This window comes from Pleurodeles waltl, chromosome 4_2 (genome assembly GCF_031143425.1).
Source record: "Pleurodeles waltl isolate 20211129_DDA chromosome 4_2, aPleWal1.hap1.20221129, whole genome shotgun sequence".
Classification (NCBI taxonomy): Eukaryota; Metazoa; Chordata; class Amphibia; order Caudata; family Salamandridae; genus Pleurodeles; species Pleurodeles waltl.
This window is the reverse complement of record NC_090443.1, coordinates 176,620,530-176,647,339: the sequence shown is the minus strand read 5'-3', so window position 1 is coordinate 176,647,339 and position 26,810 is coordinate 176,620,530. Positions and strand designations below refer to the sequence as shown.

The 26,810-nt window shown below is 46.4% G+C and overlaps 1 long non-coding RNA gene across 1 annotated transcript; it reads right to left on the bottom strand.

The window, feature by feature from the left end:
• Positions 1 to 21,413: 21,413 nt before the first annotated feature.
• On the bottom strand, positions 21,414 to 22,876 carry LOC138294110 (uncharacterized). Its single transcript, XR_011203192.1, has 2 exons — positions 22,279 to 22,876; positions 21,414 to 21,781 (listed from the first exon to the last, which is right to left on the bottom strand). It is a non-coding gene; the product is annotated as an uncharacterized lncRNA (long non-coding RNA).
• Positions 22,877 to 26,810: the final 3,934 nt, after the last annotated feature.

Here is a 26,810-nt window from a genome sequence, read left to right as displayed (position 1 = left end):
AGGCTGGGGGAGGCTACTCCTCTCCAGCCCTGACACCTTATTCCAAAGGGAGAGGGTGTAACACCCTCTCTCCGAGGAAGTCCTTTGTTCTGCCTTCCTGGGCCAAGCCTGGCTGGACCCCAGGAGGGCAGAAACCTGTCTGAGGGGTTGGCAGCAGCAGCAGCTGTAGTGAAACCCTGGGAAAGGTAGTTTGGCAGTACCCGGGTCTGTGCTAGAGACTCGGGGGATCGCCAGAATGGCATTGGGGTGACAATTCCATGATCTTAGACATGTTACATGGCCATGTTCGGAGTTACCATTGTGACGCTATACATATGTCGTGACATATGTATAGTGCACGCGTGTAATGGTGTCCCCGCACTCACAAAGTCCGGGGAATTTGCCCTGAACAATGTGGGGGCACCTTGGCTAGTGCCAGGGTGCCCACACACTAAGTAACTTAGCACCCAACCTTTACCAGGTAAAGGTTAGACATATAGGTGACTTATAAGTTACTTACGTGCAGTGGTAAATGGCTGTGAAATAACGTGGACGTTATTTCACTCAGGCTGCAGTGGCAGGCCTGTGTAAGAATTGCCAGAGCTCCCTATGGGTGGCAAAAGAAATGCTGCAGCCCATAGGGGTCTCCTGGAACCCCAATACCCTGGGTACCTCAGTACCATATACTAGGGAATTATAAGGGTGTTCCAGTTTGCCAATGTAAAATTGGTGAAATTGGTCACTAGCCTGTTAGTGACAATTTGGAAAGAAATGAGAGAGCATAACCACTGAGGTTCTGGTTAGCAGAGCCTCAGTGAGACAGTTAGTCATCACACAGGGAACACATACAGGGCACACTTATGAGCACTGGGTCCTGGCTGGCACGGTCCCAGTGACACATACAACTAAAACAACATATGTACAGTGAAATATGGGGGTAACATGCCAGGCAAGATGGCACTTTCCTACAACATGGCAAACCCACAATGGGTTCTAATTGCGGTAAATATGAGACTGCCCCTTACCGCACACTTAGCGGCAAATGGCCTAATGGCATATTTGTTGCTGAGGCTCATCCAGCCTACAGAACAGATTTTTTGTATTCTTTGGTTACCTTTCCAGCAGTTGAGAGGAACACAAACACATTTCATCACTATACACATGCAAACATACATGCACAATACAGAGCTTATGCATTCTTAGAAATACCTTTATCCTATCAAGACCATAACAATTGGCTTGATGGCACCCTACCACATTCAATATTACATGATAGGTTAGGTCCTCTGAGTAACGATGGCCCGACCTTTATTGGCCACAAATACACCACACCCTGAAGCAGCAACCTTGGCGGTAGCTGAGGTCTGCCACTTATATATATATATATATCTCACTGGAATATACAGACTGTTAGTACTGTTAGTGTAATACATACATTAAATACCAACCCAGCACGAGCTGCCCCAGCACAACCACACGCAGTTACGCCAGGTATTAACTCGGCAACCGTACATTCGATCATGGGTAAAGCACCCGCCAAGAGGGAAGAAATCCTGTCTTGGCTAGCTCAAAAAATAAACGTGCTGGAAGCAGTCTTTCCCCATACTGGTTCTCAGGACAAACACAGAATACTAACTATGTGCTTGCCATTTAGAATGGTTCTCACAGTAGATAACTGCAACACATCGGGCACGGTATTTGCCACGCTCTACACTACCATGCATGGTACACCAACACTTGTCAATCTTCCTGAAGTGTTAAAACAAATTCAAGATGAATACAGGGCTGCCCCTCCCCCGTGCATTTGGGGATGCAATTAATGGGCAACTTTGCCACTGTGCCTTCAATTATATTAAGCAATCTTAACGGGGAAGCAGTTGCACTAGCAGTGCGCATGCGGCTCCGGGAAATTCCTGTACAGGACCGAGAACAAGAGTCGCCAATGATTACTGCAGAGAGCTACTCTAGGATTGGTCGAGATAGTCTGGGGGCCACACTAAGCTAGCACCTGAAGGTTCTAAAAAATGCTGGGATAAAAAACAACAACTAAAAAAAGAAAGGGGAGAATCTCCGCATTCGGAGACCCCTCATAATAGATATAGGCCCTCATTACAACCCTGGCGGTTGGTGATAAAGTGGCGGTAATACCGCCAACAGGCCGGCGGTAAAAAAAATGGAATCACGACCATGGCGGAAACCGCCAACACAAACAGCCACTTTAACATTCCAACCGCCATGGCGGTAGCAACAAACACCGCTGTGGCAACCGCCAACAGACAGGCGGAAGACAATGTACCGCCCACAGTATAACAAGGCACCAATCCGCCAGATTTTCCGGGGCGGTACCAATGGCAACAAAAGCATGGCGGAAATAGTACTTGGAACGGAAACCACTCACCTCTCGACACCCAACGAGGAACCAGGACACCATGGAGCCCGAGTTACAGGTGTTACCAATGTTGGTTTACCTCCTCTTCTACCAGGAACATCAAAAACGGTGGCGACGACCACAGTGAGTAATGCACCTAGCACACAGGGAAGGGGGGGAGCAAAAAGAGAGTGACACACACACGCAACACACAACACCCCCACCCCTACCCACAACAACACACACATAAACACATGCCGCAACATTACATTTACTCCCCGTAACCCCCTGGAAGAACGCAAGGACCAAATGAAATGATTGTAACTAGTGTAATCATTGAAAATCCAGATTGGCCAACATAACTTTAAAAGATCAGTATATACAAATATGAACAGCAACTACACAAGTCCGGATAATGTTTCATTCAATGTCCGTGGACCAGTGGTCCCAAAATGCATGGGCGAAGCCCCACACATGACACCTGCCTTAAAACGGAGAGAACGCTGCTGGGGCATCAGGTTGAAAAAAATAAAAAAGCACCTCAGGGGGAAGGGGAGGGGGCACCTCAGACGGATGATGGGATGACACCACTGCTCCAGGAGGGGGCTCCATGCCCACTGCTTGGTCCTGGGGAGTGCAAAGCCACAGTCTCTCAAGTCTCTCAAGTGGGTGGTTTGCCCACTGATAGGTCCTGGGGAGTGCAAAGACACAGTCTCTCAAGTGGGTGGTTTGCCCACCTATTGGTCCTGGGGAGTGCAAAGCCACAGTCTGTCAAGTGGGTGGTTTGCCCTCTGATTGGTCCTGGGGAGTGCAATGCCACAGTCTCTCTAGTGGATGTGTTCTCCACTGGTTCTGGAGGGGGCTTTTTGCCCAGAGTGCTTCATCCTGCCAAAGACTGGGGTAGTGGATGCTGTTCTCCACTGGCTCTGGAGGGGGCTTGGTGCCCAGAGTGCTTCATCCTGCCAAGACTGGGGTAGTGGATGCTGTTCTCCACTGGTTCTGGAGGGGGCTTTGTGCTTAGAGTGCTCCATCCTGCCAAGGACTGGGGTAGCAGATGCTGTTCTCCACTGGTTCTGGAGGGGGCTTTGTGCCCAGAGTGCTTCATCCTGCCAAGGACTGGGATAGTGGATGCTGTTCTCCACTGGTTCTGGAGGGGGCTTGGTGCCCAGAGTGCGTCATCCTGCCAAGGACTGCAGTAGTGGATGCTGTTCTCCACTGGTTCTGGAGGGGGCTTGGTGCCCAGAGTGCTTCATCCTGCCAAGGCCTGGGGTAGTGTATGCTGTTCTCCACTGGTTCTGGAGGGGGCTTGGTGCCCAGATTGCTGCATGTGGAGGGAGACAGCAGGACGTCTCCTGCAGACTCAGACGGCTGCCCACTGGGGATGATGCTGGGGACTGTAGCAGAGGCAGCAGACGTTCAGGTGGCGGTGCAGGTGACGGTGGTTGCAGCAGTGGCCACCGCCGTACAGGTTGCTGTTCTGTCTTGCAGAAGCGGTGACACCAGTCCCTCACCCGGAGGCTCCGTGCCCTGAGCTGACTTCCCTTTGCCCTTGTGTCCCTTCCCCACCCTGGAAGTCGCTGCTGGGACCTTGGCACTGTCCTCTTTTGTCTTGGAGGAGGCCTTGCTGGGTAGTTTGGTGTGGCTTTTCCCTATGGCATGTGGGCCCCTTCTTCACCTTTGCAGGTGGCGGAATAGGGTGATCCTTGACCTCACTAGGTGGCACACTGGCAGCCCTGATGGGTGCCGCCCGTGATGTTACTGGACTTGCAGGGACTACAGTGGTCGAGGATTTTGTGGCTGAGGTGCTGGGCTGGGTTCTGGACATCCTGGCCCTAGGGGAAGGATGGGGGGAAGGTGTAGGGAAGAGGTCAATGTTAGCTAGGAAAAGTTTTTTAGACACACTGGGACGGGAAGATGGAGGGGGGTTTGGGAGTGGAGGAAGAGGTAGTGGTGGTAGGAGGTGTACGTCTGCTGAGTTTGGGTGAGGGTGCATGGGCTGGAGTCTGTTGTGAGGTGGATGGCTATTGAGTGGGTGTGTGCCTGCGTTTGTGTACTTTGGGATGAGGGCTCACAGACACACTGGGAGAGGACACAGGAAACGTGTGAATGGTAGTGGGGGTGGTGATTGCACGTGAGCGGTGTGTGGTGATGGGTGTGCTGGTGATGGAGGTAGTGCATGCAGGTGTGAGTGGAGACGAGACTGAGAGGGAGCAGGAGGACGTGGAGGAGGGGGGGCACAGTGGAGGCAGTGGATGTTGGTGTGTCTGCATGGGTATGGTGCTTGTGTGAGTGCTGTAGGATGTGTGGTGCTTATGTTTGCCTGAGCCACTTTTGTGTGTTGATGAGTGTGCATGCTGGTCTGATGGTGTGCTTGGGATAGGATGAGGTAGAGGGGATTGGCTCTGGGTAGTGGAAGTTGGAGGATGGAGGCTGGACACAGTGACAGTGGCTGCCATCAGTGCTGAGGCCAGAGCCTGAAATGCTCTGTTGAGCTGCCACGCCAGAATGAATGCCCTCCAGGCATGCATTTGTTTGCTGCAAATGCCTCTCGACACCCTGGATGGCATTCAAAATGGTTGATTGCCCAACAGTGAGGGATCTCAGGAGGTCAATAGCCTCCTCACTGAGGGCAGCAGGGCTGACTGGGGCAGGGTCTGAGGTTCCTGGGGCGAAGGAGATGCCCACCCTCCTGGGTGAGCGGGCACAGGAAACATGCTGAGGGGCTGCTGGGAGGGCGGTGCTGGTAGGGGGTGGCAGCTGTACCTGTTGCTGAGGTGGGCACAGAGGTGCCCGCACCGCAAGAAAGCTCCCATCAGAGGAGGAGTCACTGGTGTCTCCTCCTGTCCCTGTTGTGGAGCTTCCCACACCCTCCATCCCACTGGTGCCTTCAGACTCCATACATTCACCCTCCTGGGCCACGTGGGTTGCAGCTCCCTCCTGCTCCGGTGCCACTGTTCCTCCGCCAGATGATGCTAATGCACACAAGGAAAGGGTGACAAAACTAAAAGGGGGGAAAGACAGAGGAGACACATGGTAAATGCCAGCAACAGCATCACTGTTGGCAGACACAACACACAGGGTGCAGCCCTATGCACTAGGCCATGCACTAACAGTTCATGGGAAAACCACCTGCCCATGGGGGACTGTGCCTAAGCCCATCTGAGACACACCTGGAACCCACAGGAGCCTGACTACGTGTAGATGGCCACTACCAGTTTTGGGGTTGGAGTGCCACAGAGCCTGCCTAACAATAGACCAACCCTTCCACGTTTGCCCTGGATTGGGGAACCCACATCCCACTTCCCACACCCAGACACCTCATACAGCGCGCAGAGCCAGCTGAATGAGAATGTACTCACCCCCTTGTGGCTGCTGTGATGCCCTCAAGCGCCCATCCAACTCAGGATATGCCACCGCCAGGATCCAGTACATCAGGAGGTCATGGTGAAACAGGCACCCCTTCCACGTTGAGAGGCTATCCCCAGCTGGGCCTCCGCCGTCTTCTTGCTCGAGCGGCGCAGGTCCTCCCATCTTTTGCAGCTAGTGGTGCTCCATCTATTGTAGACCCACAGAGTGCGCACTTCTTTGGCGATGGCACACCAAATACCCTTCTTCTGGTGGGCACTGACCTAGAGGAAAAATGAAGTAAGAATGGATTTTACTCCCACGTCCGGTTATTCGTATTCATTGGCCACAACTTCCCACCCTGGCCCAGAAACACATACACTGACCATCCTCACATGCTGGCCTCAGCCCCCCCTTATCTTCCATCCAGCCTACTCCATACATTCATGTCCCATCCATCATGCACACAGTGTACTCACCTGTATGTCTCGAGGACCGTAGAGTAGCGTATACTGGGGGAGGACCCCAGCCACCAGGTTGTCCAACTCCTCTGTGGTGAAGGCAGGGGCCCTTTCCCCAGACACTATAGCCATTGTTGCTTCCAGACTCAGGTAACAGCAGCACTTGCAGTGTAGGTCCTCTCCTGTTGAAGGTCAGGTATCAAGTGAGTGAATAGATAGAAAATGGCGGTTATGTCCACGGCGGGGCTTACAGTCACCACCGGTGTACATCGTCATTGGCTCCTGGAACCCATAGGACCCAATGATAACCAATGCGGAATTGCGCCGCGGCCTTCGTCCGCCCACCGCAACGCTGCACAACACCAGCTCAGTTCCCTCATTTCCCGTTGACCCTCCTTACAGGTCAGGCAGCTGCCATTTCAGGGAGGCACATGGCAGGTCAACTAACTGCGTCACAGCACTTTTGGGCAGGAATATGGACAGACAGCGCCACACACCGATTACATCAGAATTGTTCAAAACACCCTTGTGCAAGCTTTGTGGTGTATGACCCTCTGCGCACCCTTCTCCTCCATAGGGCATTTCCGCTGGGGCAGATGATGAATGGTGTCATCCTCCGGTATACAGACCCCTGGTGGACCTGGCAACAATGGAAGACAGACACATCATTATTACCTACAGACTTGATCGTGCCACAATCCATGAACTGTGTGCCCAGTTGGAGCCAGACCTGCTGTCAGCTATCCGCCATCCCATAGGAATCCCCCCTCTAGTGCAGGTCCTGTCAGTACTCCATTTCCTGGCCAGTGGGTCCTTTCAAACAACAGTGGTCATGGCATCAGGGATGTCACAGCCAATGTTCTCTAACGTGTTGTCCAGAGTGTTGTCTGCCCTGCTGAAACACATGCGCAGATACATCGTTTTCCCTCAGGTGGAGGATTTGCCCACAGTGAAAGGTGACTTCTATGCCCTGGGACATATCCCCAACATCATTGGTGCAATTGATAGTACACATGTGGCATTTGTCCCACCCCGCAGGAATGAACAGGTGTACAGAAACCTCAAAAGCTACCATTCCATGAATGTGCAGATGGTGTGTTTGGCAGACCAGTGCATCTCCCATGTGAATGCCAAGTATCCTGGCTCAGTGCATGACGCTTACATTTTGAGGAATAACAGCATCCCTTATGTGATGGGCCAACTCCAGAGGCGCTGTGTGTGGCTAATAGGTGAGCCCAAGGTCCCCACACAGTTTGAATGGGTGTCTGGGTATGGGAGAGTCCCTAAGGGTTTGTGTGTGTCTAACAGTTGTCCCTGGATATTTGCAGGTGACTGGTTACCCCAACCTGTCATGGCTACTGACCCCAGTGATGAATCCCAGGACAAGGGCAGAGGAACGCTACATTGAGGCACATGGGCGAACAAGGAGGATAATAGAGAGGACTTTCGGCCTCCTGAAGGCCAGGTTCCGGTGCCTCCATCTGACAGGCGGCTCCCTATACTACTCACTGAAGAAGGGTTGGACCCTAATATTGTAGAGCTTCTCCGATATCTCCACTCAGGGACAGTTGCAAACGTGAGGGTAGGCCCAAATGGGGAATGCTCGGAGGCTTTCAAGCTTTCAAGGGGTGTGCGCCAGGGGTGTGTCTTGGCCCCTACCTTGTTCCTTCTATACACAAATGGACTGTCAGATTTTCTGATTGAACACTGCAGGGATGTCCCGAAGGTGAAGGGTATTGATATCCCTGTACTGACGTATGCGGATGACGCGGTCCTTATGGCCCGCACAATGAATGGTCTCCGTGACTTAGTTAGAGCTTATATCGTCTTTATGTCAGCTTTGGGACTCGAGGTCAATTTTAAGAAGTCGCACTTTATGGTTTGTGGTAAACCTATGAGTAGGGTGGGGGAGCTAAGGGTGGAGGGTCAAATTATTAGCAGAGTCCCTGAGTTCCCATACCTATGGGTCATTTTTGGTGAGAAAGGATCTTGGAAACCCTGTATTGCCAGAAGGATTGTGCTTTTTCATGCAACAGTTGGTGCAACCTTTGACTTTGCGGCTAGGGTAGGTAGTAAACCTATCAAACCCCTGCTTGAAATCTATAGGCGGAAATGCCTACCTGTCCTTCTGTATGGTTCAGCACTTTGGGGGTTTAGGGATACCCGGGCCCTTATGGTGGAAGAAAATCGTTTCTGTAGAAGGCTTCTGGGTGTTGGACAAAATATTCCTGGATTTTGCTTTCACCTGGAACTGGACCTTGAGTATGTACAGGACACTATCCAGCTGGCTCCCCTTTTGTTATGGATTTCAGTCTGGAGTAACGTACATGCCTCTCTTAATAGGGATATCCTAAGGGATTGTTTGGCCTGCGATAATGTAAAGCATATTCCTTGGCTGTCGCACATTAGGAAGATGGCACCTGATCTGGGGCGGCCTGAATTGTTTGACTATCCCGAGGACCTGACTAGCTATGATAAGAAATGGGTTAAGGATAACTTTCAGAGAATCCAGGAGACTAAAAGGGAGGGCGAGGCTCTAAGGAAAAAATAGATCAGGGAATTTTCTATGCTAAAGATGTGGCTGGGTCCTGAGCGATATCTTTCAGAAATTAAGGATGTGAGGGAAAGGTCTCTCATAACTCGATTCCGCTTGGGGATCATTAGAAGTAATTTGTGCTTCCCCCTAGGTCAATATGGGGAGAAATGTATTAGACCCTGCCCCTGTGATGGGGTGTCCCATCAGACCTTGATCCATTTTACACTGTTCTGTGTCTTTTATGCACCATTTAGAACCCGATTTTAACTACCGCTCCTTAGGCCCAAGGGTTTTGTGCAATACTGTCCTGCTTTCATGTGGCTGCAAATGGCCTCAGATGTACTGGTATGGAAGGGCTTGGGATCCTTCCTGAAGGGAGCTACTACTTGGCGCAAAAATGTTGCATTTTTAGAATGATTTTACTTATTTTCTTCCAGTTTTTATGAATGAGGTTTTTATCTTCTTCTGTTTTTTATTCTTGTATATATATATATATGTATATATAGAAAATTATATGCACTTGTTTTTATGATGGGTGCTTTTATTATACATGATTTTTATTGGTATTTTTACAATGTTTTGGTGATTATGTGTTGTAATGGATGAATTTTCTCATACCGAATAAAGCTTCTTCTTCTTCTTCACTGAAGAAGGTGTGCCAGATCATCGTGGCATGCTGTATGTTGCACAACCTGGCTTTGCGATGCCAGGTGCCTTTTCTGCAGGAGGATGGGCCTGATGTTGGCCTTGTGGCAGCTGTGGAGCCTGTGGGCAGTGAGGAAGAGGAGGCAGAAGAAGATATAGACAACCGAAACAGCATCATCATGCAATACTTTCAGTGAAACACAGGTAAGAGACTGGCACTGCTCCTCTCATATCAGACTACAGTAGGCCATTGCATGATTCAGCCTTTTTACCTCTGTGTATGGACCATGACAGTTCACTTTGGCATTCCATTTCACAGATCTGGGTACCACTTTCTGCCTTCTGCTATGTTTACTGCTGCCCAACACCTGTGGAACATTGGTATGTGAAAATGAACATTGACATTGCTATTTTTATGAGAGGTTGTAATAACACAATTGTGAAAGTACAGACTGACTCCAGATCGTTTTGTGATTCAGGCTGTTTATTTAAGTGCTATTCAGTGGAGGGGTATGTGCAATGGGCTGGGGTGGAGGTGGAGTAATGTCCATGATGGAGTCCAGTCTATTGGTATCACAGGTGCATTGTCCAAGGGGGCATAGGAGGTGGAGTAATGGCAGTTCAAGGTTGTCAGGGTGACATAGTGGGACAGATGGGTGACAATCAGGAGAGTCTTTGTTCCTGGCGGGGGTCTTGGCAATGTTCTCTGTCTTGTTCCTGGATCTCAGGGACCGTTTGCTGGGTGGTTCTCCTTCTGCAGGGGGTGGGGTGCAGGTGGCCTGGTGTTCCTGTGGCGGGGCCTCCTGTCCACTAGCGCCAGCGGATGTGGAGGGCTGTTCTTCGTTCAGGCTAGTGTCAGGGGCCCGTTGGTGTGCCACTGTGTCCCTCATGGTGTTGGCTATGTCTGCCAGCACCCCTGAAATGGTGACCAGGGTGGTGTTAATGGACTTCAAGTCCTCCCTGATCCCCAGGTACTGTTCCTCCTGCAGCCACTGGGTCTCCTTAAACTTGGCCAGTACCGTGCCCATGGTCTCATGGGAATGGTGGTATGCTCCCATGATGTTGGAGAGTGCCGCGTGGAGAGTGGGTTCCCTGGGCCTGTCCTCCCCCTGTCGCACAGCAGTCCTCCCAGCTTCCCTATTGTCCTGTGCCTCTGTCCCCTGAACCGTGTGCCCAATGCCACTGACCCCTGGTCCCTGATTACCTTGGGTTAGTGGGGTTGCCTGGGGTCCCTTTAGTGGTGGACACACTGCTGATTGACGTGTCTTGGGGACAGAGGGATGGGCCCGCTGGGTGGGTGCTGTGGTGGTGTTTCCTGAGGGGGGAGGCTCTGTGGTGGTTTGTGACTGGGGCAGGGGAACCGACTGTCCAGAGGTCCCTGATGGGCCGGGCTGGTCATCTTGATCCAGGCATGCAGAGCTGCTGTCGTCACTGTGGGCATCTTCTGTAGGGGGACTAGATATGGCTGGCACCTCCTGTCCGGTGACGATGGGTAGTGGTCCTGTTGGGGTGTAAATGCATAGTTATTGTATATGTGTGTGGCATGTTGTGCAATGGGTGAGTTACCCTCTACTTCTGTGCTTGCATTATTGTCTTGACCCTTGTGTGATTGGTGATTTTGGGGCATGGGTGAGTCTCTTTACTGGACATGCTTTGGTGATGGGTGTCCATGGATTGGTGTTACATGCAGGACTTGGTTTAGGGATGTGTGGATTGTGATAGTGGGGTATCTGTGGGGTGTTGGGGTGATGGGTGTGAGGGTTGGGGTAGGAGTTTGTGATGGCATGCAGGTAGGTTGGGAGATGCAATAGTAAAGAATTGACATACCAGAGTCCAGTCCTCCTGCTACTCCTGCGAGGCCCTCATGATGCATGATTGCCAAGACTTGCTCCTCCCAGGTTGTTAGTTGTGGGGGAGGAGGTGGGGGTCCACCGCCAGCCCTCTGTTCGGCTACCTGGTGTCTGGATACCACGGAACGCAGCTTCCCCCGTAGGTCGTTCCACCTCTTCCTGATGTCATCCCATGTTCTTGGATGCTGTCCCACTGCATTGACCCTGTCGACACTTCTCCGCCATAGCTCCATCTTCCTAGCAATGGATGTCTGCTGCACCTGTGATCCAAATAGCTGTGGCTCTACCCGGATGATTTCCTCCACCATGACCCTGAACTCCTCCTCAGAAAACCTGGGGTATCTTTGAGGTGCCATAATGTGGTGTGCGTGATATGTGAGGTGCTGTTTGTTGTGCTGTGTGATGTGCTGTGTTGGTGTGTGTTCTTTCAGGTGCGTGGATGGTGTATGAGGGATGGTGTTGTGTGCCTGTGGATGCCGGTGTTGTGTTTGCTATTCTCTCTCTCTCTGCTTCTTCCAAAAATGTTGTTGTAAGGGGTTGTGGGTAATGTGGGTGTGTGTTTTATAGTGGTGTGAGTGTGTGGGTGTGGTATGTGTATCTGGTGTGTGTATTTTGAAATGTCTAATGTGGTTGTCCGGTGTGTACCGCCAATGGATTACCGCAGTTGAATGACCGCTGCGTTGATATGTGGATCGTGATAGTGTGGGCATATTCCTTTTGGAGTAACTATGTGGGTTTTGCTATCGCCAGTTTATCACTGACCTTTAGTGTGGCGGACTTGTGTGGGTGTCTGTATTGTGGGGGATTACGAGATGTGGGTCGTAAAACCTGTAGCGGATTTCTGCTGCGGACACGGTATCTTGACGGCTGTTAGCACTGCGGTAAGCAGGATTTACCGCCAGGGTTGTAATGAGGGCCATAATCTTAGAAATAGGGACAATATAAAAACGCCTGACAGATATCAATATATTGATACACGCCAATCTTGTTCCTTTCAGGACACACCAGAAAAACGCAGTGAGAGAGGTGGGCGGTCAGAGCAGCGCACAGAGTACATGAAACCGAGAAAGGGCTCATAATGCTCGTCTGAAGTTTAGGTTAAGGAAGAAGAGAAACTTCCCCCCCCAAAAAAAACAGTTTAAAAAGAAAAAGGTGGCAGCAGTTGCGATATGACATGCCACTCAGGAAGAGGGCTTTACTCAAGAACAGGAAGTAGGCACTGGCACTGCTAGACAGTGCAGCAGAGGTCACGATAGTTCGCCAGGATCTTCAAGAGCATCTGGAGGTGAAAGCAAATGATGACTTCTTACAAGTTGAGACTGCTGACACGTGTGTCTCCATAACTGACAGGGTGTGTAAAGGATCTATACAGTTAGAGGAAGACATCAAACGCACGATTGATGCTATCTTTTGGAACCGTATCGTCACCATTTATGATATTCTATTGGCCGAAAAAGATTGATCTCCAGAATTTGGCTGCGATCTCCCTTATGGAGAAGAGTTATTGAAAACTCCTTCTCGCCCCTTGTTCCCACAAAGCTTGTTGAAATACACGCCATTGATTGTGCAGGGGGACAGGCACCTGCATTATACTGCAATCACGTAGGGTAGGTTAAAGATTCCTCCTATCATGTAATACCAATTAAATCCCAACCTCAACCCCAATATCCAATAAAATACGAAGCTAAAGCACCTGTGAGGGAAACCCTCAATCAATTAGAGTACCAGGGTATAATTGAACCCTGTGTTTCACCACTGAACAATCCATTGTTTCCGGTCTCTAAACCCGACCAATCATAGAATAGTTTTAGACTATAGGCATTTAAACAGTCACACGCACACTTTTGCAATACAAAATGCACTTAGCACAGCACTTATAAACAATATAGTGCGCAAAAAATACAAAACAACCCTGGATATTTCCAATGTTTTTTTTGGCAAAACATTGCACCGGAAAGTATGGACTTAACAAGTTTTTAACGCTTTAGGCTCTCCAAAAAACTCTGCCGACTCCCACAAGAGTATAAGAACAGTCCAGGATTGGTCTCAGCTCGTGTTATATCCATTTTACACTACATTGACCTTGAGGCATTGTCATACGTGGATGACATCTATCTCATGGACGACGACCTCATGCAACATATTAGACAGGTAGCCTGCATTGATGTAGGATTTGCTGAATTTGGCTACAAATTCAATTTCAAGAAAACAAAAATAGCCTTCCTTAATGTCCTGTTTTTGGGATACGAACTGTCGGATGGAAGCAAGAGCCTTGCACCCCAATTTTTGAAAAAATGCACACAATTACTACCACTAAATACAATAAAAAAGCTCCAGTCTTTATTGGGCATTTTGAATTTTGGCAGAACATACATTCCAGATTATGCACAACGCATTAAACCATTGTACGCCCTGACTTTACCAGCAAATTCTGGGCAGTCGAACACACGTGCATTCTTAGAGCATTACAAACAGATATGCTTGAATCAAAACACCTACATACAAGGGGCAATAAAAAACATCTGGTCATCAGAGCAATAGCTTGTGCCATTGGTTTCACCTACATGACATTGAATGAGGGTGAGACCGCCCCAATTGCATACAAATCACATTTGTATTCCACAGCTGAGAAACACTTTGCTCCCACTGAGAAAATTCTCACTGCTGTTGAGATGGCTATCATTAAAGAGAGACCTCTGGCCCAGGGAAAACGTATCATTGTCATATCTCCCATTCCAACCCATGAGTCTGTAACAAAATCTAGCATTCCAAACGCTAAAGCATTACATCCACGTTGGATTTAATGGGCAACGTCTCTGATGGCCATTGATATTGATTATATTTTTGACTCAAAATTACAAACTCAAGAGTTTTTGCAATATGAACACAAATATCTGGTTCCAGCAAATGCATTGCCTATTGAACAATATCAGACAATTTTATACACTGATGGTTCAGCCCAACCAGCTATAGGCACCAAACATCAATATTCCGCCGCTTGCGCAGTCGTGAGCGACTACATGAAGGATGGCAAGTTCCATCCACAAAATACTTACACGCACACTCTAGGGGACTGCACTTCACAAATTGCAGAGCTCAAGGCTCTGGTGATGCCATTGGAATATATATAGATCCTGAGCAGATGACGCTGATTGTCTGTGATTCATACTATTGTGTCCAGTCCTTCAATTAATATCTGCATTACTGGCGCCAGAATGAGTTCATAGATTCAAAAGGACATACCATTAAACACAGACTTCTGTGGGGAAAAGTAGCAGATATGAAGGAAACACTACCCAAAGTCCATGTTGTACAAACACGAGGACACCAGCGTGTTGGAATGCACGTTGCAGGCAATACTTTGGCTGGCGAAGTAATCAAATCAGCAGTAGCTATGGCTTCTGTTGCTGCAGCAACTCGCTCTAGAACAAAATTGGACTATGAAACACTGGCAGCTGTGAAAACTTTGGCTGATGGCACGCTTTTATCAAAAGCATATTCTGCTAAATACTCCTACCCCATATCATGCCTCCATACAGCCCTAGTAGTGATTCCAGGGGTGGAAATTGTGTAATTCCCAATAAAAAACAAAGACCAGAATTAATCAAAGCAGTGACGACAACACATCTGCCAGTGCTGCCTCCTTGGGAATAAGGAATGTACCAGTAACATCTACCAGCAGGATTCCAAAACCTAGGGTTCTAGTGCATGAAAGGATTGCTGTGAAAAAGGAGTTTGGTCCTTCTTATCGTGCACCGGTTCCAGTCCTGGGAATACACAGTAACACAACTGTCATTCTACCCCTGCTCTCTGGTTCTAAAGAAAATCGCTTTGTCTCCATTGACAATGTCAAGCTACACCATGTGGCTGAGCCTGCACAGCAGACCTAGGGGATTCCTGGGTAGTACCCGAATCCCTCTCACTACAGACCAGGATGTTCCTCTACAGGTTTTTAGCAACGCTGACACCTCTCCGAGCTTGGTGAGGGTGGAAAACAAGCTTTAATTGGTTCCACTAACTTCTACTACTACAAATAACACTGATAATATTGATCAATTTTATTTGAATTCTGGTATAGTCTACTATGAACCACTGAGGGAGTCTTCTGAAAGTTCTCCATCGCCATACACAGCTCCGGTTTGTGCACGAACCACCTCTTGATATTTTGCTGACATTAATGACACTTTCACCGACTCACCTGCCTCTACTACAACAGAACTGTCAAGAGCACTTAAGCTGATAAATTGGCTAAAAATCTATTACTTTATTTTTCCTTGGAACTATTTATGGTTCTTACTGAGTGCCCTTGCCTTTATCCTTTGGATTGGGTTTGCCATTGTTTTCTTTCTACTCATATATGGTCATTACCTTCCTGAATGCTCTTCAGTTGATCTGGTGGATGAAGTCTTAAAACCACATTTTTCATCACACAAAGTCCGCAGAGACTTGTCCCTAGTGAACATTTCTGCCATACCAATTCCTGATGAGGTTGTTTGGGATAAAGTATTATTTAATATATATGGTCCGATGGAGGTCATCCAAATTCCATATGCACTAAAACTTTCTATGAACTATGCAATTACATCCGGAGTAGTTTCTGATGAAGTGAAAACTGTTGATTCCATGATGTCTGATTTACAATATTAAACAGTATTTGAAAATAAAGATGCGTACCAATCCAAGTAAACTTATGGTAATATGCTCTGTTATAATTATTATGGACATCATTTTATTCACAGAGAAAGCACCCCAAAGACTATTTTTAATTACACACTGTGGGAACACTGTCCTACTCCACCAGTGGGGAGTTCCAAAACGTATACTGAAAAGTTTGCATATTTTTCTGGGCACAATGTTAAAAATGCTGAGTTGTATTATTTCCAATTGCCAGTGATGGAAAGTCAAAATATTTTATTGACAGACTCAAAATTAACATTCTGATTCCTTTGTTTCCAGGTTAGCTATAGAAGGCTATGATTATTGGAGGAAGTCGATAGACTTTGGAAGTGTGTGGGGAAAAAACAATTGGCAAATAAGGGGAAAGGAAGCTTTATTTAGAGCATGCCTGATACCCGTTCAAGTGATATTTTTAAATGAAACAGTACAACAAACAAGTTGTTTAGGCTTAGCAAAAATTAAGGAACTGAATGTGCCCAGTATTCGACCACCTGCTAAATTTTACAAATGGCAAAGGTATATAAATGTTTCTGAACAGCTGCTTGATGAATGGGTCCAGAATAGAACATTTAACACACTTTCACTTCCAGGCGGAGGTTATGTGGCCAGTAGACAGCAATGGGTGCCATACACGTTTTGTGAACACCACAGGGGGTTTTAGAACAAATAGGCCAGACACTTGCTATGTGTCCTGAGAACACTCGGGTATAGTAACAACATAAAGGGCCTGATTACAACCTTGTCGTAGGGGATTACTCTGTCCCAAATGTGACGGATATCCTGTCTGCTACATTACAAGTTCCATTATATTCTGTGGAACTTGGAAAACGGTGGGTGGGATATCTGTCACATTTGGGACGGAGTAGTCCTCTTTGCCAAGGTCGTAATCAGGCCCATAGTGTAGGGAAATTATGCCAGCAATGGTTGAAAAGTTCCTCACTAGATGCTGTTAAAGAACATCTCATTCTCCTGTCCAATGAAATAGATTTACAGGATTTCCTGTTTGGCTCCAGAAAACATCACAGAAAATGCTTCTTATATGCAGGGTATAATGAAATTTGGAAACTTTCCCAACAAGAAGCGGCAGCCCGTTAAAGGCAAATTGTTCTGGAAAACTTATAGAAAGCATTAGCCGTTGTAGATAATGAGATTAACACCTTGTCCAACCGGATATACACTTTAAATAACATTGTGTCCTCTGCAATAGATATAATACAGAGTGACATATCATCTTTACACCGTGGACAAAGTCAGCTAAGGTCTATTATGCAGTTGGGTTTGACACTACAAACTCTGAAGACAGGTTGCGTTCCCTGGCTACACATTAGCGCAAGGGAAATTTTTTCAATATTCAATCTAACGCGACAACAACAAATAATGGCTTAGAAGGAATCATCATACGTTATGATGAACATCGAGAAATTTGAAAAGTTGCTTTTTATTGTAGGTGAAATACCATCTGCTGAACGGCTAATACACATGGTTATAAATCTGTTTATTTCAACACTTCAATTCACATCCTGTTTGAAACACATTGCAGGAGGCAGATATGAAAGGCTGGGAGATAGCTCTATACACAAGGCATGGGAGCTTCCCTTTTCATGCAAATGTTTCAATGGCATAAAAAAGATCTTTTTTAGCGATAGTGAATGCGAGACTTCTGTGAGCCATTCGATGGTTTGTAAACAGCTGTCCTTGCACAGGGCATGTAATGCCTCGGCGACAAATTTGGTCTGTTATCTGAAGGGAGTCCTAGTCCCCTTGATTAGACCTGCGTTCCAGGTGCTCTCCAATGGTAGCTATGTGCTCCTTAACAGTGGGAGCTGTTGTGGAATGTGGGCTGGAACAGCTTATGTTGTTTTGGTCTCACAAATTGTTACATGTTGCGGGAATGTCCTCCCCCCACCCCACCACAAATGAAAGGAGTAGCAGACATTTGGCCTCATATTGCTACTTCTAATGTGAATTTTGACAAGTTGAGCAGACTTAAGGCTTTATTTTTTCAAAAACATGTGGCGCTTACATCTGCACGCAAGACCTATACGCTTCGGGTTGCGAGGCCATCAAGAGAGATTCAGTCTCTTTTAAGCACAAATTTTCCGAGACACATTGGTGAACTCGTGGGATGAATAGTCAACGCGTCCAGTACTAGTGGAATCACCCATTTCTTTAAGACTATTGATTCTGGTTTCGTTCACACCTTTTCCTTCATATTTGGCTTAATAACTTCAGCCATATACTCAATATTTTCAGCATTTTCAGGGGATTTCCGATTACTCTGGCTATAATAGGTGGCATCTTGCTGCTGCTATTTTTTCTGTGCAATAGCTGTCCCTTTGCAGCAAGGATGAATGAAAGCACTTCCACCGGCACAATTTTGTCATGAGCGCATGATGAGGTGTTTCGGAACACCACTCCTGGAATGACTGGAGTGTGACTGGTCCCTGTCACTCCGACCGATTTTGGATTGTGTGCAGCCAATGTTTCGATGCCTATGGTGCCTCTTTGAATGTGCACTGAACGTTTGTATTTTCTACGCAACGCTTACTTTCATTGGACGCTGATCTGTTGATGTTCTTGCTGAGGGCTCATATCAGACCTGCACGTTGAGGGTGCGTTTGCTATGGGAAGCCATTTATGAGTTGCCCTTTGTGGATAATGCGACTGTTAGATCAACATTAGGCACAACATGGTATGCTGCTGCCTTGGCTGGAGCTCAGGCTTTGAGCACCAGTGCTCTGTAGTTTTCCTTGGAGATTATCTGGATATTTTACCACCTGACAGAGTTGAACATTTCCTGGCCTCAATTGTCCCAGATATAATTGGCGATTTTCAAAATGACATTGAACTTTGAATTTTGACTTTTTGGCGTCACTATTGAATTTTTAAATAGTCCTTATTCCAGCCCAAGTGTCTTTTTACTTGTCACTACTGACATGTATGCTTATATGCTTTTATTAATAAGCTTTATTTTATTTTGAGATTTTGAACCACCTTTGAACCGGCAACGGGAGGGTGTTGTATGTCTGTTTTAGGCATATTTTAGTCATGTTATTTTAGCAAACTAGGCCTGCCATTGTGCACTTTAGCCCAGTTATATTTTATTCAAGCATTGCTTTATTTTTCTAGCAATTGCCACATTTGCAGTGTTGTTTTATTTCTCTCTATCTAATTGTTCTTTCGCCTAGTAAAACATTACTTTCTCAGTAGTACATTCATTTCACTTTGTGCTTTCTTCAATACTACAGTCAGATAGGTTGCCGGCAAAAGTGGTACCCTGTGTCTCCAACATTCACAGAAACATACACATTCATACGTGGGGATCATTTCTTTGAATGTCAACTGTTTTATTTAAAAAAAAAACACTCTTTTGTTCAATACATGTTAGAGGGAGATTCCAGCCAGATGACCACGACTGCATGCTGATTGCTGATTGCCTCGCTACAGCTGCTTGCTGAGACAGCCGAACCTCTGATCTACATGGGGATGGTGTCTTTCTAGATTACATGCTTCCTTTCTAAGGTATGAGTGATGATGTTTTCCTAGGGGTAAACCTGAAGGTTGGATTAGGCTTATTATGCTGTGCTCTAAACCTAGCATAGGTAGGAGAATTATACCTCACTCTTAGTGACAGTATGATGGGGTTATTTTTGTGTTTCACTCTCCTTGTCACCTCATTGTTTCTATTGTGTTTTTTCATCCTATTTGTTGCAATACATGCCATTTTAACTAAGATGCAGTTACTTCCAGATGTGAGACCAATGTAACTGAGAGAAAGGGATGAGATCTGATCAACCACAATTCTCCTGAGGAGTCTTTCTTGTCATGCGCCAGGTTGCCACACTCTTCCCCGCTCTTGGGTGGAGATGAGGCGCTGTTAATTAGCCAGAAAAAATGGACTAGGCCGACAGTCGTCACATGATTTGAAATTTTACTCAGTATTCCACAGTCTATGCCATTCTGACACCCAAATCCAGTAGCCTTATTAGCATGATGAGAACCTACACAACAGGTTGGGAGAGCCTTGTTAGAGCTATAGTTTGGACAACTTGCTACCAATGGACGTTTATGGTCTACAGCTTGCCTAATTCCAGATGAAGTTGAAGGAATGGATCAGGAAAAGTAATTATTTGAGGCCTGATTTAGAGCCCCTCGCTTCCCTGTCTCTTTTGGTCTATCCAGGGTTCTGGTATCTTTCCTAAACTCATTGGTAGGAGACAGGGGGTTTGGGCCTGAAGATTTATTACCCATGTTTGCAGTCTTCCCTTCTTTGCTAGATTTAATGGGCATGATGGTATCAATTGTGGTATTTTTAAGAGCAATTACTTTATTTAAAAGAGAAGAACCATTGATTTAAATTCTTAAACCTCTATTTTAAACTTCGATGATTTTTTGTGCTAAGGTACCCAATCTTCCTTCTGAAGGAGAGGCACTACATTGTGCCTGACAAAAGTTAGCATGGGACAAGGGTGTTATACGACCCTGACTCTGCACTTCTAAGGTGAGAAATCTATTACCACAAGGGGCTAGAATAATTGACGTGAGTAAAATTATGTTTGTCGGATCCAACCCACTTCCTGAATCAATATTAGGTGACTCAGGGGCTTTGGCTCGATCTTTACATTGTGTGCCCTTCGGTTGATGCTTAAAAAAAATTGCATACTTGAACGTGAAGCACCCCGCATGCCATTTACACCTAACCGGGTTCTTGTCTTAGGGTCATATCTATGGGTTGCCATAGGAATTGCACCCTGATTAGCATCATTCTGGATCTATCATTCACAGCAGACAAGGTATTTGAACTAAGTGTCTCCACTTCCTCAATTAGCAGATCTATCTCTCTGATGATACAATTGTCAGATTTCCTGGTGCTTTTAGAATGCTTGGCAACACACTGCGCAAGGTCTGCAGCCTTCCGTTTACCCATTATACAATCATCTAATTACTAGTAATAATTTTAAAGAAAAAATAAAAAGGTAAAAGAATTTTCCGCAAACTAAACACACAACTTTAAACTCACAATCAATATGTCTCTAGTCCATACACAAGCGCTCCCAGCTAATGATACTTAAAACATTATAGAACCACAAAATCCTAAAAGATACATCCAAGAAGGGTGGCCCAGCCCAGCCTCCTCTGGGCTCTAACGTGTGCAGGATGGGTCTGCCCTTGGCCGGGGCTTAGTCCAGGCGGCCCTCTTGTGTCCCATGCTGCAGGATGATAAAGTGGTGTTGCACAGACCAGGGACTGCCTCCTGGGGCCCTGTGAAGTCTGGGAGATGTTGTATGACAGGCAAAAGACTTGTTGGTTAACGCGCGCTGCAGGACAATAATGTGGGCTTTATAGCTCCTGTTATAAGAGCTCAGGTGTTGAACAGACCAGGGTCCTCCTCCTAGGAAGACTGGGAGATGTAGCGTGGCAGGCAAAAGGTTAGCGAGATGCTATCTCCGACCAGCTGCTCACCACCTGGGACCAACCACCCTCACAAAACACCACAGCCTTCATGAACTCCATCCACTCAGGAGCACCCACGGAGCCCTGTCCCCACTACATTTTCATTTCAAGTTATTTTTATTGAGATTTTGTGGAACAAACAGTAGAAGTACAGTACAAAGGGAAGACATAAAGACATCACATATTGGGGTATAGTGAATAATAATCTTTACATAATGGGCTTGTAGGAGGTGTGAGTATAGCGCTATGCGAACAGATCTTAAACAAGTCAAGATACTGGGGTTTTTCAAGTTGGTGCTTTTATTTCTCTTATTTATGTCTTCCTCATTCAGTCTATTTTATTCAGCTCTCAGTGTTTTCCCAGGTTTGATGAGTTGATTCCCAAAACTCCCTCCTTCCAATCGATCACCCGTCCTTCTATTCTCTTCTCAGGTGGGTCTTTCCAGTGATGAGATCTTCGTCATCTCTGAAGAAGTGGAGGTCAACGGCATTGGAGGTGGGTAAGGAAGGGGACAGAAAAGGAAAGGAAAGGTAAGTCAGATATATTGGGGTTCTTTGTATACGATTAGAAAGGGGGAGGTGCGGTGAGGTGGGAGGGGTGTCGGGGTAACCACTAACACAATGCAAGCTTTCACCCAGTAGTGTCATGCTCCCCTTTTAGTCACCAACAAACCAAACAAAATAAAAATAAAACAATAATCAGGCAGAGATAGGAGGACTGATGGCTTCACAGTCCTCCTGGTGTTTTAGTATTCGTGCGTCAGGGAAAAAAACACACACAGTAACCAAAGGCAGGCTCCAAAAAAAACAAAAAAAAGGAATGCTTTAGGGCAAGAGTTTTTGCTCTCGCCCTCCACTCGGTCGGGAGTGGTGTAGGTGTTCCCGTCTTCCCCTTTTCACTGCTTTCCCTCCTCCCTCCCCCCCGAGGATTGTACGGTACCGGCTTTGTAAGCAGGAACGTACCTGTGGTGGGAGATGGATCCTCTGAGGGCCTCCGAGCCCCATGCCGTCGGGTCCGGACCGTCTCCACGTTTCTCTGTTGCTTCCTCCTTTCGTTCTTCGGACCGCGCTCCTCCTTCTGCAGGAACTTCCATCTCTCTCTTCACGCTTGTGCGTGTCTGCCGCCCGTCTTTTGTTTTGGTGGAAACCCGGATATCCAGGTTTTCCGTGCACTCCATTTCCTGATCGCGTTGAGTGGTGCCCCGAGGGCACCCTTTGGCCGGTCCATTGTCAGTGCGAGTAACCGGGTGGGTAGCAACCCAGTTACAGGGCTATCACAATAGGTTTGGTGTCCGAGAGGCATAGTGTTGCACTGAAATCTGGTATCTCTGGAGTGTTGAGTTGTTAAGTTCAGGGTGTTAGGAATAATTTGGGAGCCATAAGGTTGGTGGTTAGCAATTTGTGTTGTGGTGTACCTGAGGTAGTTTTGTAACATGGTAAGGAAAGGGAAGAAGAGAGAGAAGAAAGTAGAATAGTGGAAAGAAGTAGAGACATGTAGAGAAAGAGAGGGAGGTTAGAGGAAGCAGAAAGCAAAGAGGGTGAGGGAGGTAAAGGGTGGGAAGTGAGGGGCTTGGGAGGGACTTGGGAGGAAGGGTGATCAAGGGGAACTGGGAGGGGGAAGGAAGAAAAGGGGAGGAAAGGGGGAAGGCAATCTGTTAGTAGATAATGGGGTCATCTAAGATACTGTGAACGTGTATAAGTATGTGTCAAGTTTTAGACAGTTTTTTTTGGTTTCTTTCTTCAAGGGAGATTTTAGAAAGGAGATAAATGGTTTGTCAGAGCCTCTAGTAAATTGGAAACATTTTGAAAAAACAACCAATAGAAGTATAGTGCTGAGAGATAAATAAAGACATCACATATTGGGTTATGGTGAATATTAATGATTACATAATTGGTCAGGGTGTTAGGGATAATTGGGGAACCATATTGTTGGTGGTTAGCATTTTGATTTGTTGGCACCCGAGGTAATTTTGTGATGTGGGAGGGAAAGGAAAGAAGATAGAGGAGCAAGTAGAATATTGGAAAGAAGGTGAGCTATGTAGGTAAAGAGGAGGAGGTTAGGGGAAGTGGAAATTGAAGAAGGGGACGGGTGGTGGGTGGAGAAAGGGGTATTGGGAGATTTGGAGGGGGAAAGAGGGAAAGGGGAGGGAGAGGGGGGAACCTCTAGTGAATAGTGGCTAATTGGGGGTGGCATAGAGGGTCCCGTGGATTTAGATATTTATGTGTCAAGGTTAAGCCACATTTTTTGTTTTTTCTTCGAGGGAGACTTTAGGAAGGAGTTTAACTAGTTGTCAGAGCCCCTAGTAAATAGCACCCATCCCCACCAAGCATTGAAGAAAGTTAGGAGAGGTCTTTGCATTCAGAAAGGATGGCTTTAAGGCCGTTTGATACTGGTGTGTCCTATAAGATATGGAATTTGTGGTTTAGGCATTTGGAGAAGTCAGGGGATGCAGAAGCAAGGTCAGTGGTCCAATCTATCGGGAAGATCTTTCATATGATTTATCCAAGTTCAGACCAAGATGTTTTGATGTAAGTACAATATAGTAGCAAATGCAGTAGGCCAACTGTTGTCTCTTTGCAGCTCTAGCATTTGTTTGAGTGTGAGAGACCTAGCTTATACAGTTTATTGGGAGTCCAATGGGCCATGTAAGTGGTCCATAGTTTACACTGAGCTTGTGGTGGTGTGATTTTATTAGATGTTAGGTTGGTCCAGATGGATGGCCAGTTTAGGGGCATATTCTGTGTAGTGTTCACTTTGTTTATGTAAGATTCCCACTTGGTTTGTTATGGATTGGTGCGGGAACAAGTTGTGACAGTAAATAGGGTGTACATTTTAGAAGCTGTGTGTCCTCCCGATATTCTTCAGGTTTGAAGGAAGGTCTGGTGTTATCAAAGGTTATGTTGTGCACAGTGCCTTTGGAGTACTTGGAAACTGATGTTAGAAATAACTGCTTTGACACTGTACGTGAGATCCAGATATCACACATAACGGTCAACATAAACATATAGGCCCATATTTATACTTTTTGACGCAAAACTGCGCCAACGCAGTTTTGCGTCAAAAAAATGAGCGCCCGCTAACGCCATTCTGAAGCGCCATGCGGGCGCCGTATTTATTGAATGACGTTAGCCGCCGGCGCTGTCTGGTGTGCGTTAAAAAAAACGACGTACACCAGGCAGCGCCGGCGTAGGGGGAAAATGGCGTATGGGCGTCCAGAAATGGTGCAAGTCAGGCTGAGGCAAACAAATTGCCACAACCCGATTTGCGCCATTTTTTGACGACGCCCATCCCCCATTGAAATGACTCCTGTCTTAGCAAAGAAAGGAGTCATGCCCCCTTGCCCAATGGCCATGCCCAGGGGACTTCTGTCCCCTGGGCATGGTCATTGGGCATAGTGGCATGTAGGGGGGCACAAATCAGGCCCCCCTATGCCACAAAAAAAAAAAAAAACTTACCTGGACTTACCTTAATGTCCCTGGGGTGGGTCCCTCCATCCTTGGGTGTCCTCCTGGGGTGGGCAAGGGTGGCAGGGGTTGTCCCTGGGGGCAGGGGAGGGCACCTCTGGGCGCATTCTGAGCCCACAGGTCCCTTAACGCCTGCCCTGACCCAGGCGCTGAAATCCGGCGCAAATGCGGGTTTTTTAGTCCCGCCCACTCCTGGGCGTCATTTTTGCCCGGAAGTATAAATACGACGCATATGCATCGCAGTAATTTTTTAAGACGGGAACGCCTACCTTGCATATCATTAACGCAAGGAAGGTGTTCACGCAAAAAAATGATGCTAACTCCATGAACTTTGGCGCTAGACGCGTCTAACGCCAAAGTATAAATATGGAGTTAGTTTTGCGTCGAATTTGCGTCGAAAAAAACAACGCAAATTTGGCGCAAACGGAGTATAAATATGCCCCTTAATACAGTAAATTCTAGATAGAGTGAGTCAACAGTGGTTTGAAAACATAAACAGTGGTGCCAGGATATCAAGTGACCTGATGATGGTGATACATTTTGGTCTCAAGTTCACCAACAGTAACATATGGGTCCAACTGGCTTAGTGCAATAAAAATAAGCAATTATTTATACAGATAGATATAATAAACATCCAGTGTTATACTGTTTGCTACATACATGTTCAATGTAGTTGGTAGCTATAGTATCTATGAGTGGACATAGCAATTTTAAAACTTCTTAAATCAGAAATAACCACATAACAGACTACATAAACATATAAAACAGTAATATCTATATATAGTGACTCTACAGTAGATTGAAAGCTTAAACAATAGTTGAGGGATATGACACGTTCTGACAAGGGAAAACCATTTTTGTCTAAGACATGTCTAATTCACTAATAGTAACATTTGGTTCTAACCGGCCTAGGTCTGTTCAATAAGCAATTCTTTGTACTGAAAGATATAATGAACATCCAATGTTATAGGGGTCGCAACATGCACATTAATTGTAGTGAATACTATAGTAACTATGAGTGGACATAATAACCTTAACGGACAATACGTCAACAAAATTGGTGGTGAGTATGATGCAAACAACAGTTATGGCTTGTCGGGTTTGTAAATTTCCAGGTGTGAATAAAGTCATGGATTGTTCAAGAGAGACCCGTGATCAAAGATGTTGCTGGTACGAGACATCTTTTGTGGAAGTAATATAAGTTGTGGGATGAAAGGAGTCATTTAGTAGGAGTTGCACAATCAGTGAGTGTGTTAGAAGGCAGTGCTTACTGAAGGTGTAGTGAGTTAGGACCACTGGCATAGAGTCCATGCTTTTAGTTTGTTATTTGGTGCCTGCTTATGGGTTAGTAGCAGGGTGTTGATGCTAAAGCATCCGAATCATTTATACGACTGCACATGGGAAATGGGTATCCTATTTGGAATTACCTTAGTGGAAGAAATCTCGGGTCAGTTACCATGATTGAATGAGGAAGGTGTGTGGATGTGGTATGCAGGGTGAGGTGGTTGGTTAGTTAGAGAGATATTTTAATCATCATTGGTTCACAATTTTAGGAACTAAAAGAAGGCATTAGTAGTTTTACATTTTTCCACAATGGGTAGAATTTAGTTATAGAATACATACAAGTTAGGGGACAATAATGACAGTAGCTTCTGAGTTCACAGTTGATTCCTGTATCTCCGCTGTGAAGGAGTTTAGGTTCATGGAATCGTCAAAGTTGGCCTGATCCTCAAAGCCTTCCAGAAGACCAAAGATTCAGAGGTTCCCCCTCCTATTTCTGTCCTTAAAGTCCATGAGTTTATTTCCCAATCTGGTAGGTTTTGAGGTGGTGGCGAACATGGATATTGATGTGTACTGTCTGTGATCCTCTAGGTGGCGTATATGAGATTCTGATTCTGTCACCCTCCCTACCAAATGATGCATGTCTTGTTTAATGCTGGAGAAGTCATTTTTCATTGAGTCTGTGCTGGCTTTAGTTGATTGTGCGAGTTTATGTAGAGCATCGAGTTTCTGCATAATGTGATCCAGGG